Genomic DNA, 13874 nt, shown 5'->3' on the forward strand with positions numbered 1-13874 from the left:
TATCCACAAAAAGTTCCTGAAAGGAAAAAAAAAAAATTGTAAAGCACGGCGCCTGGGTGGCTCAGTCGGTTAATTGTCTCCCTTCAACTCAGGTCATGATCCCAGGGTCCTGACTGGGTGCTGCTCTCCGATCAGTGGGGAGCCTGCTTCTTCTTCTCCCTCTGCCGCTCCCCCTACTTGTGCTCTCTCCCTCTCTCTCGCTTTCTCAAATAAAAATAAAATCTAAAAAAAAAAAAAATAGTAGAGCAAAGGATAACGCAGACACGACCCCCCAACCCACCCCCAAACACATGCATCATAGCAAACAGAAATAAGTAAAATTGTAGTTAGGAAGGAGGAAGATAGGACTTCTAGTATGGTGGAGTAAGGAGCTCAACCCCCTCCTCAAAAAACAAAGCTGGACAAAATTGTCAAAAGCAACCATTGGAAATTGTCCAAAGGCAGGCAAAAAACTTACAAGTGTTTACTCATAACAATGTGCCGAACTTCAGGAAAGGACAGTAGGAGTCCGCGTCATTCTTGCCACCCCGGGCGCTTACAGCAGCAGGTCTGCTGGAGTGTGCAAGTCGTGAAAATCAGCGGCTGCACTGATCGCTTGAATGCGGACTAACTTGACTTGAACTGCGGCTTGAAAAACCCTAAGTGCATGGCTGATGAGAAGCAACAACAGCAATCTCAGCAGCAAACAAACAGCAGGCCCGCTGCTCAGCTGGCCTGAGGCTGCAATCCTGTATGCACAAGGACAGGTGAGCTAGTTAATCAAAAGTTAGCAGGGAGATACGGGAAATGAGAGAGCCACAAAGGACCTTGACATGCTCTTCATACAGCCCTTGCTGCCTGCCTGCCTGCACATGCGGAGGAGACATGAGAGGGCCCAGTGAAAGGGCAAAGCCAGAGCAAACTCTGGATGCATGCCCCTGCCCACGCACAGATCCACTGATCTAACGTCTAACCATTCTACACAACGTCTAACCATTCACCAGCTGATCACTGATTGATGCAGACACGGGGTGACCCCAAGGAAGCCAGGCTTAAAAAAATAATAATTTAAAAACCAGCAAATAGGGGTGCCTGGGTGACCCAGTCAGTTCAGCGACAGACTCTTGATTTTGGTTCAGGTCATGATCTCAGGGTCATGAGATCGAGCCCCACAGTGTGGAGCCTGCTTACGATTCTCTCTCTCCTCTTCCCTTTGCCCCTCCCCCCCACACTCACGTGCACACACACTTTCTCTAAAAACAAAACAAAACAGGGATGCCTGGGTGGCTCGGTCAGTTAAGCCTCTGCCTTTGGCTCAGGTCACGATCCCAGGGTCCTGGGATCAAGTCCCCCATTGGGCTCCTTGAATAGAGGGGAGCCTGTTTCTCCCTCTGTGCTCCCCTTGCTTATGCTCACTCTCTCTCTCTCTGACAAATAAAATCTTTTAAAAACTAAAAATAAAAAAATAAAAACAAAACCAGCAAATATATCAGAGCTTGCTACAGACCACTGAGGAGACAGATTCCACAGATTTTGTGCAGGCAAATTATTAAATGACAGCCACCACCACCGCCGCCACCCTTAGGGAGAAAAAGCAGAATCCAAAGTTGCTGCAATACATTTTAGATGTCCAGTTCTCAACCAAAAATTAGGAAACATGCAAAGAAAATTTATTTCAGGAAAATAAAGCAGTCATTAGAAACTCTCCAGTGGATTCAGCTGGTTGACTTAACAAAGACCTCACTGCAGCCGTTATAAAAACAAACAAACTAAAGAAAATTATTTCAGAAATGTAAGGAAGGTGTACAACGAGTCAAGAAATAGACAATCTGGGGCGCCTGGGTGGCGCAGTCGTTAAGAGTCTGCCTTCGGCTCAGGGCGTGATCCTGGCGATCTGGGATCGAGCCCCACGTCAGGCTCCTCCGCTATGAGCCTGCTTCTTCCTCTCCCACTCCCCCTGCCTGTGTTCCCTCTCTCGCTGGCTGTCTCTATCCCTGTCGAATAAATAAATAAATCTTAAAAAAAAAATAGACAATCTGAATAAAGAGATAATCTCAAAAACAGCTAAATGAAGGCTCTGAAGTTGTAAAGTACAGTAACTGAAAGAAAAATTCACTAGAGGGACAGAACAGATTGAAGCTGACAAAGAATCTGAACCTAAAGATAGAGATAATCTGGTCTGAGGAACGGAAACAAAGGATTTTTTTTTTTATATATTAATAGTGCCTCAAGACCTGTAGGACATTGTTAAGTGACCCAACACACACATAATGGAAGTCTGAGAAGAGGGATGGGGAGAGAGGAAGGAGCAGAAAAAAGTATTGAGGAAATTAAGGCCTGAAACTTTAACCTGCTGATCTAGGGAAGCTCAATGAACCCCAAGTAGGGTAAATATAGAGAGATCCACACCTGTACATGTTAGAGTCAAACGGCTGAAAGAAAAAGACAATGAGAAAATCTTGGACACACCAAGAAAAAAAAATGACTCACCATGTATAAGGAAACAATATGATTAATGGGTTAATAACATCAGAAACAATAGAGACACAACGCAATATTTTCAAGGTGCTGAAAGAAAAAAAAATTCTCAGTAAATACCAAGTATTCTATGTCCAGTAAAACCCATCTTTCAAAAGTGATAGTGAAATAAAAATATTCTCTGATAAAGGTAGAATTTGTTGGTAGTGACCTGCTTTATCATATATACTGAAGGAGGTCTTTTAAAGCTGAGAATAAATGACACCAGATGGTAACTAAAATCTACATTAAAAAAATAACTGGAAAAGATATGTACGTGGTAAATATAAAATATTATATAAATATATTTTTTCCTTCTCTCAACTTCTAATTTAAAAGACATGATTGCATAAAACAATAACACTATATTTGGGGACTGTTTTATATATATATGTATATATATACACACATATATACATACACACACATATATAGTAACATAACATGTATGTGTGTTTCATACATATATGTAATAACAGCATAAAGGAGGGGGAGGAAATGGAACTATATTACAGAAGTTTCTACATTTACCCTACTAAAGCTAGTAATAATCTAAAGTAGATTGTGATTAAGACGCATATTACAGAAGACTCCTAGAGAAACTACTAAGAGATAACTTTTTTAAGGAAAAAATTCAATAAAGGAATTAAAATTGTGCACTAAAAATATCTGTTCAACACAAAAGGAGGCAGTAAAGGAACAAAGGATCAAAATCAATATTAAATATATTTTAAAAAAACAGAAGCCATAAATCCAACCTTATCAATAATTATATTATGCGTAAATGAACAATCAAACAGCAAAGATTGTCAGACTGGATTTATTTATTTATTTATTTTTTAAAGATTTTATTTATTTATTCAACAGAGAGAGAGGCAGCCAGCGAGAGAGGGAACACAAGCAGGGGGAGTGGGAGAGGAAGAAGCAGGCTCATAGCGGAGGAGCCTGATGTGGGACTCGATCCCAGAACCCTGGGATCACGCCCTGAGCCGAAGGCAGACGCTTAACCGCTGTGCCACCCAGGTGCGCCCAGACTGGATTTTTTTAAAAAGGATCCAGCTATCTTCTATTTCAAGTAGACACGTATTAGATACAAAGCTACAAACAGTTTGAAGGTTAAAGAAGGGGTGAAAAAGATATGTAGGGTGCAAACCAGAAGGGAGCTGGTGTGAGTACACTAACATGAAACAAAATGGTTTTTAAGAAATGTTACTAGAAGCAAAGAGGGACATTTCATAATGATTAAAGTGTCAGTTCATCAGGAAGATATAATTATAAACACAAACATACCTAACAACAGAGCCCCAAAATATAATAAGCAAAAATCGACAGAATTGAAAGGAGAAATAGATGATTCAACCAAGAGGCTTTACTACGTCAATCCCAACAACTGATAGAACAACTAGAAAGAAAATCAATGGCACAAAAGACCTGAACAACATAATATGCCATTATATAACATTCCTCCCAGTGTCAGAAGAACATATATTCCCTTCAAGCCTAAGGATGGATCTAGGCCATAAAACACATTGTAATAAATTTCATAGGACAGAAATCATACAAGGTATGTTCTCCAATCACAAAAAATTAAATTCTAAATTTCTAAAAGCCACAATGGACACTATTAAATATTTTGTGGTGAGTGAAAATGAAAATACAACAAACCAAGTTTACGGGATGCATCTAAAGTCGTGTTTAGGGGGAAATGGGTAGCTGTGTAAATACATGTATTAAAAAAAGATCCAAATCAGGGGCGCCTGGGTGGCTCAGTTGGTTAAGTGTCCACCTTTGGCTCAGGTCGTGATCCCAGGGTCCTGGGATCGAGCCCCGTATCAGGCTCTCCGCTCAGTGGGGAGTCTGCTTCTCCCTCTCCCTCTGCCCCCTCCCCTGTTCATGCTCTCTCGCACGAGCACTCTCTCTCTCTCAAATAAAATCTTAAAAAAAAAAAAAGATCCAAATCAAAAATTTAACTTTACTCCTTAGGAAACTCGAGTCACAAATTGAACCCAAATAAGCAAAAGAAGAAATTATAAAGCAGTTTAAAGTGGAAAAACATGAATTAGAAAAATAGATAAAATGAACTCCAAAAACGGTTCTTCAAAAAGACCACCAACATTGGCAAATCTTTAGCTAGGCTGACCAAGAAAGAAGGGGAAAAGATACAAATTAGTAAAATCAGGAGTGAAAGAGGAGCCATTCTACTAACTTTACAGAAATTAAAAGGATTATAAGAGAATTCTATAAACAACCATAGGTCCGCAAACTAGGTAACTTAGAATGGACAAATTTCTAGAAAAACACAAATTATCTGTCTTAAGAAAGAGATATCGGAATAGACTTACAACAAGTAAAGAGATCAAATTAGTCATCTAAAATCTGCCCACCAAGAAAAGCTCAGGCTTAGATGGCTTCACTGGACAGATCTACCAAAAACTGAGAGGGCGAATGCCAACATTTCACATATTCCCAGAAAACAGAAGGGGAGGAAAGACCAACTCATTTTACAAGGCCAATATTACACGGGTGCCAAGGTCGGACAAAGCTATCACTAGAAAAATACAAAATATTAGCAAACTAAATTCAGAAACACAGATGAAAGACCATGTGCCATGACCAAGGGCAATGAATCCCAGGAATGCAAGACTGTGTTAACATCCAAACATCAAGTAATGTAATATACTGTATAGAGAACCACAATATATGCAGAGAAAAAAGCATTTGACAAAATCCAACGTTTATTCATGATAAAAACTCAACAAACTAAGACCGCGAGGGAGCTTCGTCACCTTGACAAAACGCACCCCAAAGCTGCAGGTAAGATCCCACTTAACGCTCAAGGATGGCTTTCCTCTCAAGATCAGACAGAAAACGAGCACGTCTGCTCGCACCACTGCTACGTGACCCTGTACTTTATACTAGAGGCTCTCACAGTAAAAGGGGAGAGGTATGGAAAGCATGCCCCCACCCCCTATTCATACGTTGAATCCCTAACCTTCAATGTGGCTGCACTTGGATAAGCAAGTAATTAAGGTTTCGTGAGCCATGGTTGGGGGGGGGGAGACTCTGATCCAATAGGATTAATGTCCTTATAAGAAGAGGAACCAGGGAGCCCACCGTCCTTCGCCCCACGCCTGCACTCAAAGAGCACACAGGGAGATGCAGTCACCTACAAGCCAAGAGAAGAAGCCTCAGATGAGACCTACTCTACCAGCACGTTGATCTCGACTTCCCAACCTCCAGAACTGTGAGAAAGAGAGTTTCTGATGTTGAAGCCATCCAACCCGTGGTGGTTTGTATGGCAATCTGCGGAGACTAATGCAGAAAAGAAGGAACGGTATCCAGATTGGGAAGGAAGAAGAAAGATGACCTTTACCCACGGATGACATGATCCCACTTCAAGAGATTTCAGGATATGAAGTCAATATACAATGTAAGAAATAGCGCAGAGGACTATAGCGGAAGGGAGGGAAAACTGAATGGGAAGAGATCAGAGGAGGAGAAAAACCATGACAGACTCTTGACTCTGGGAAACAAACTGAGAGCTGAGGAAGGGGGGGTGGGTAGGGGAATGGGGTAACTAGGTGATGGGCACTAAGGAGGGCACGTGATGTGATGAGCACTGGGTGTTACATGCGACTAATGAGTCATTGAACAGCACGTCAAAAACTAATGATGCACTACTATAGGCTGGCTAATTGAATTTAAATTTTAAAAAATTGGATTTCTATATTCTTACAACTCAAAAATTCAAATGATTCTGTTCATAACAGCCTTAATTTCATGAGGTGTAAGACTTACACATGACAACTACAAAACTTACAGAAGAATATTAAAGAAGACCCAAATAAAAGAAGAGACATTCCATGTTCATGGATTCACAGCTTCAACACGGACATTACGGCAATTCTCCCCAAAACCATCTGTAGGTTCAACACAAGCCTTATGAAAATCCCCACAAGTTTGGGGGTTTTGTTTTTTGTAGAAACTGGCAAGTGGATCCTAAAATTATACAGAAATGTGAAGGACCCAAAATACTCTAACAATTTTGAAAAAGAAGTTAAAGGATTTACACAACCCAATTTCAAAACTGCCTGTAAAACTCGAGTAACCGAGATGATGAGGGGCTGGTCTAAGGACAGACATCCAAGTCAGTGGGACGTAACAGAGCCTAGAAATGAACTCCTGCATCTGTGGTTGTCTGATTCTTGACAAAGTTGCCAAGGCAATTTGATGGGGGAGAGGGGAGAAAGAGTTCATCTCTTCGAAAAGTGGTGCCAGAGGGGCGCCCAGGTGGCACAGTCAGTTAAGAGGCCAGCTCGATTTCAGCTCAGGTTATGATCTCAGGGTCGTGGGACTGAGACCCGAGTCAGGCTCTGTGATCAGCAAGGAGTCCGCTTGAGATTCTCTCTCCCTTGGCCCCTCCCATGCATGCTCCCGCTCTCAAATCTTTTTTTTTTTTAAGTGATGCTATCCACATGCAAAAAGATGAATTTAGATCCCTACCTTGCATCACACACACACACACACACACACACACACACACACACACACACACATCCCAGTTCTTCCTTCAAGGCGATCTCTGGGGCAAGGTAAAGGTGGTAACACCTAAGAGCATTCTTTTCACTTTCAGGGAGGCTGGGGACCTGCAGGCTGGGCACACTTCTGCCTCGGTTCAGCCCCGCAGCCCCGACTCCCTGCCCACCCTGCCCGGGATCCCAGGAGAGCAGATACAGGAACCCGTCATCTAGCCGGTCTCTCCCCGCAGGTGATGGACAGGCCCAGGTGGCGCCGAGGCCTGGGACCCCTGACCCGGGGGAGGAGAGAGGGCCCACCTGGACCAGGCTGGGCTCCCGGCCTCTGTTCTTTTGCACCATGGTGTTCCGCCACTGCAGGTACTTGTCCCTGTGGGCTTGGATCTCGTAAGTGAGGGTGGATTTCCGACCTAGGAAGCGCTCAAGACAGGGGGCGGGCTGAGATGGCAAGACCGTCTGTCTTCCGTCTGTGAGGTCATCTTGCGAAATGGGCAGCCCCAGCTCCTGGCTCAAGTCTTTGACCATGGCGGAGGACGGCAGCAGGTCCCTGGCGATCACCTCCCTGAGCCTGGTGCTGTGATGGCAGATGCAGTAGACCCTGCAAGGCAGAGGGCCACCCACAGGGCCTCGCCTCCCTTTCACAGTCCGTCAAACCAGCCCCATTCTCCAAAGCAACAGGAAGCTCAGGAGTTGCTGAGCTCGTCCCAGATCACAGGATTCAGAGATGCGTAAGCTTGGATTCCACCCGCTCGCTCTCCCCCCACCCCCCAGAAGTTAAAGGCTTCCCACAATCCACTCTGATTATTTTTCTGCTACTGTGGCCTTATTCCCAGCCTGTCACCAACCTACACCCCACCGGGGAGCCGCCCCAACCAGCGAGCCATCAGGGGTGTGGATCTCAGAGCTCCCGCAGGAAGAGGGTCCTGCACACTCGGCCTGAGAGCCCTCCCCGCCGCCCTCTCCCGGGGCGCCCTGCGCACTTGGTTCACACCGATCCGTGGGGGCAGCGGTTACTTGCGCTGTCTCTGACACTCTGCGCTCCAGCGGGAGCGGTGCCTGAGGACCAGCTCAGGTCCCCGGCCCGCCCCTTGACCTTTCAGATGCGAATAAAGCCAGGAGGAATCCAGCCACCTGGGATGCCCATGAGCGCTTCATAAATAGTTTTCTTCCCTCTCCCTAGGGCAGGGCAGGGCCCAGCGTCCCCTCCCTGACCGCCAGGGCTCCGGCACCCAGACGATCCAGCACCTGCCCCACACGAGCCTCCTGAGGCCCGCCACCGTCCCCCGTCCTGACTTGCAGCTTCGGCCTGCTGCTCTGGGGTACCCGACCCACACCTGCCCCTCAGGCCGAGCTGCGGGTGGAGAGGTGGGGGTTAATAGGACTAAGCCTCCCCCCCCCCTTCCTCTCTCTCCTGGCTCCACCCTCTCCTTTATTAAGACATTTGATAAGCTTGGAGCCAACTCTCGGCCAGGGCTGTTGCCGGCTTTAAAGAGATGGTTGGCATCCCGGGCCCCAGACTACAGTGAGGGGACTGTCCCCCCCATGAAGGTCTGCCCTTCCTGACTTCCTGAAAGAACCAGCCACTGTCCTTCGCTAACCCCACAAAGGCCTGGCACAGGCTGGCCATGGTCCCAGGGACCTCACTGCACTACCCTTTGTCAGTCTCCACTTCCAAACTGGGGGTGCCTCGCTCGGGCCTCTTGCTCCCTCCATGAATGGAGAAGGCCCCCCCCCCCCGGAGCATGAGCCACGCTCAACCCATCGGCAGGAGTACATGGCTTCGCAAGGTCACCAGAAGAAGGCCTGGGGTCCGGGGGGGGGGGGGGGACGAGCCCTGGAGTTGAAGAACAGGACAGGTAAAGGCATGCACACAGTGGAAGATGGAGATCTTTGGAGGATGCCTTTCTGCACCAGAGGGGAGGGAAGAAGCAAACAAAAGCAAACATTCAGTTGGTAGAATTCCTGCAGGCCTGGGGGATCTGGCTCTGGTCCTCCTCACTCACTGCTCAGGCTGTTCTAGGCTATTCCCCAAGAACAGAGAGGATGGCTTCATGGGACCTATGTTCGAGTCAACTACCCTTCTTTCCCAGTGTTTCCGAAACCCCGTTGGGAGAGCGTGTGGAGTAGTCACTGGGAATGACCAGGCTCAGGGTCCCTCGGAACTGAATTCCACTCCTGGCTCGGCTCCTTCGGGCATAAAGAATAATTAAATTGAGGCGCCCGGATGGCTCAGTCCGTGAAGCACCTGCCTTCGGCCCAGGCCATGATCCCAGGGTCCTGGGATTGAGTATCGCACCGGCTCCCCGCTCAGCAGGGAGTCTGCTTCTCCCTCTCTGCCTCTGCCTCTGGAGGGGCCCCTGCACCGCCCCCCCATGGCCACCCCAGGGAGGCGGTCTTTATCCCGGGGGCAGCCTGGCGCACCTGGTCAGGGCCTGGAAGGCCTTCTGCAGAACGCTGTTGCGGACGTAGAGCGCCCAGTGCTTCACGAGCTGTGACAGCGGCTGCAAGAGGTGCACTTGGTACAGGACGGTCTCCAGGTCCGCGTAGAGGCGGTGGCGGAAGCGCAGTGCCGAGTTGTACAGCACCTTGTATCTGCCCTGCTCTGCTTCGGTGACTCTGCAAGGAGGCCGCGGGGCAGGGCTTTAGCTCTGCTCTGAGGGCTCCTGGAATACTCTGTGGTTTTGCCCTTTGGAGAACTTTTTTTCTCTTTTTGCTTGTTTGAAAACACATGAACAAAAGGAAGGCATTACTAATAAATCATCTGAAAAAAAAACATCAGATAGATGATCTTTCCAAATCTCAGCAGTGAAAATGCAAAAACCTGCCTCATTTTCCTCTTGTCCCGCCCCTGCTCCCATTCCCAGTCCCTGCTCGCGGGCACTGCCAGCCTGGCAGAGTTTGCACACACACCCCGATACGCGCTGCTCCCGCATCTCCTCGAACATGAGGGAAGGCAGCACGGACCCTGTCTATCCCCTTGGCGCATCTGCGCTCGGTCACGGGGTTTCCCCTTTGGTGAAGTGCCTGTTCAGGGCTTTTGCCCACTCTTCCCTTGGCATGTTTTCATTTTCTTATTGATTCACAGGTATTTTTACATATCCAGGGTACTAGATCCGCGCATTGGAAATAACTTTTTTCTCAGTCTGTCTTTTCACAATTTTTATGATATCTTTGGACAAACAGAAGTTATTTACTGTAGTGTAGTTGGATCTAGCACCTTTTTCCTTTATTCTGTGGACTTCTGTCTTGTTCAAGAAATCTTTCTTTATCCTAATCATCTAAAAGCTTTATCATTTTGCTTTTCAAAAACCGATTTTTCTTTTCTGGTGGACTCTGAGTAACACCAGGCACGTGGTCTAGTTGACTGCACCGTGTCCATCGAGAAGGCATTCTACTTGTGTCGGATGTCACTGTTGGAGGAAATTAGGTCCTGGGTGCATGGAATCACTCTATATTATTTCTGCAACTGACTGTGAGTCTATAATTATTCCAAATGGATTTGAATCTACCTGGAATTGATTTTTGTGAGTTGTGTGAACCAGCGAATTAGGAAACTCTCAGTGAATTAGGAACAAAGTAGAACTTCCTCCAATTTATAAAGGATATCTACAAAAACCCTACACTTAACATCATATTTGTAGTGGGGAAAGACTAATGTCTTCCACCAGCTAGAACAAACAATCCTAAAATTTTATAGAACCAGAAAAGACCCTGAATAGCCAAACCAATCTTGAAAAGGAAAAACAAAACTGGAGGTATCACAAGTCCAGATTTCAAGTCATAATACAAAGCCGTAGCCATCAACACGGTATGGCAGTGGCACAAACACAGAACACAATAAAAAGCCCAGAAACAAACCTAGGATTATATGTCAATTAATGCATGACAAAGAAGACAGGAATATTCAATGGGAAAACAGTCTCTTCAACAAATGGTGCTGGGAAAACTGGACCATTATATGCAAAGAATGAAACCGGACCACTTTCTTACACCAAACACAAGCTCAAATGGATTCGAGACCTAAATAAAACCATAAAACTCCTAGAAGAAAACGCAGGCAATAAGCTCTTTGACATGGATCTGAGTGATTTTTTTCTGGTTATGTCCCCTCAGGCGAGGGCAACAGAAGCAAAAATAAACAGAAAGAACTACATCAAAGTGAAAAGCTTTCGCATAGCGAAGGAAACCAACAACAAGACAAGGCAACCTATTGAATAGGAGAAGCTACTTGCAAACAATATACCCAATAGGGGATCGGTATGCAAAATACCTAAAGAACTCCTATGACTCAATAACAACAACAGCAGCAACAACACCCAATTTAAAAATGGGCAGAGGAGCTAAACAGAAGACAATGCAGATGGCCGACACAGTGAAAAGTTGTCAACATCCCTGATCAGCAGGGAAATGCGAATCACAGCCACAGAGGAACACCGCCTCACACCTGTCAGATGGCTACTGTCAAAAACATAAGAAATAACAAGTGTCGGTGATGGAGGATGTGGAGAAAAGGGAACCATCGTGCACTGTGGGTGGGAATGTAAGCTGGTGCAGCCACTGTGGGAAACAGCACGGCGATTCCTCAACGTTTAAAAACAGAACTACTCCATCATCCAACAATTCCACTACTGGGTATTCAGCCCAAAGAAAATGAAAACACTAATTCAAAAAGACACATGCACCACTATGTTCATTGCAGCATTATTTGCAATAGGCAGGATAGAGAAACAGCCTGTGTCCATCAGTAGGTGAGGGGATAAACATGGGGGGGGGTAATGGAGTATTACTCAGCCATATAAAAGAATGAGATCTTGCCATTTGCAACAACATGAATGAACCTAAAGTGTATTATGTTCAGTGAAGTAAGTCAGAGAAAGACAAATACTGTATGATTTCACTTATATGTGAAATCTAAAAACCAGAACAAACGAACAAACAAAATATTTCATAGGTACAGAGATCCAACTGGTAGCTGCTGGGGCTGGGAGTGGAGGAGGAATGGGTGAAACAGGTGATGGGGACTAAGAGGTACAAACTCCCAGCTGTAAAATAAATAAGTCACAGGGATGAAAAGTGCAGCATAGGGAATAGAGTCCATAATATTATAATAACTTTGTATAGTGACAGACGGTGACTGGACCTACCGTGGTGATCACTGCGCAATGTATAAAAATATCAATCACTGTCTTGCACACCTGAAACTAATATTGTAAGTCAATTATAATTCAATTGAATAGAAAACACGTCCACACAAAAACCTGTGCATTATTGTTCACAGCAGCTGCATTTGTAATAATCAAAAACTGGCAATAACCAAAATGTCCCCCAACAGATAGATGGTGAAACCGTGGCACGTCCGCTCCATGAACTACTGCCCAGCACCAAAGGGGAGCAAACTACTGGTACACGCAAAATGTGGGCGGGTCTCGAGCACTTCATGCCGAGCGGAAACTCCTAAGGTCATATAGTATGATTCCATGAATATGTAAGATTACACGCAGATGAAAAAATGAAGGAGATGGAAAACAGGACAGTTAAAGAGGGTGGGCAGGACTATAAACACAGAGCGTGAGGGAGACCTCTGGGGTGGTATACTCGCTCGAGATCCTCATGATGGGAGTGGCCACACAAATCCGTATGTGATGACCTGGCACCAACGACACGCACATTTGCACCGGCGTCGTGCCCTGGCTTGGGTAGTGCGCCATAGCTAAGGAAGACGTAACCGTTGTGCGCAGAGGGCGTGTGGGATCTCTGTCATACTCCTGAAACTTCCTGTGAATCGATAATGATTTCAAAAATGGAAAATGTATGCAGATTTTTAATTCAGCTGGAATTGATTCTTGTCAATGGTTTGATGTAGGAAATTATTTTCCTTTTTTCTTATGGATAAACAATGATCCCAACACCATTTTTTGAAAAGTTTCTCCTTTCCTCACGGATTTTTTTTTGGGGGGGGGGGTCTACTAGAGGTCTTTTCCAGTTGAGATTTAATTCAGATGCCATATAATTCATCCATTTAATGTGTATAATTCAGTCATTTTTAGTCTATTCACAGATACATGCAACCACCATCACAATCAATTTTCAAGCTTTTTTATCACATAAAAAAGAAACCTGTACCCACTACCTATCACCCCCTATACTCTCCCCTCCGCCCCGACCCACAGCCCTAAGTACTCACTAACCCTCTTTCTGTCTCTATAGGTTTGCCTATTCTGGACATTTCATATAAATGACTCATCCAATGTGCAATCTTCTGTGACTGGCTCCTTCCACTTCACTTAATGTTTCCAAGGGCCATCCATGTTGTAGCGTGAGTCAGTATTTCGTTCCTTTTTCTGTCCAAAAACCAGTTCATTGTATTTACACGTCACGTTTTGTTTAGCCATACATCAGTTAATGGACATTTGGATTGTTCCCCCAATGGCTATTATAGTGCCCTTAGAATCAGTTATACGCTGTTTAGTGTGGGCATATGAGTTCTCATTTATCTTGGGTATTTGCCTAGCAGTGGGACTGCAGGGTTATACAGTACTCTTTTTAGTCATTTGAGGAACTGCCAGACTGTTTTCTAAAGTGACTCTACCATCTAATTAATCTCATTCTTACCAGCAGTGAATGACAATTCTCATTTCTCCACATCCTTGTCAACACTTGTTATTATCTGACCTGTTTAATTCCAGCCAAACTGGTCGGTGTGAAGTGGTATCACATTATCTAAATTCACCCTTTTAATGTGTACAATTCAATGGCTTTTCTATATTCATTTCCTGCTGATCTTGCAATGTCTCATGTTGTATGTCAAGTGACTACTTACACGTAGGTCTGTATTTGGGTTTC

Source organism: Ursus arctos, unplaced genomic scaffold (assembly GCF_023065955.2).
Source record: "Ursus arctos isolate Adak ecotype North America unplaced genomic scaffold, UrsArc2.0 scaffold_14, whole genome shotgun sequence".
In the NCBI taxonomy this organism is placed as follows: domain Eukaryota; kingdom Metazoa; phylum Chordata; class Mammalia; order Carnivora; family Ursidae; genus Ursus; species Ursus arctos.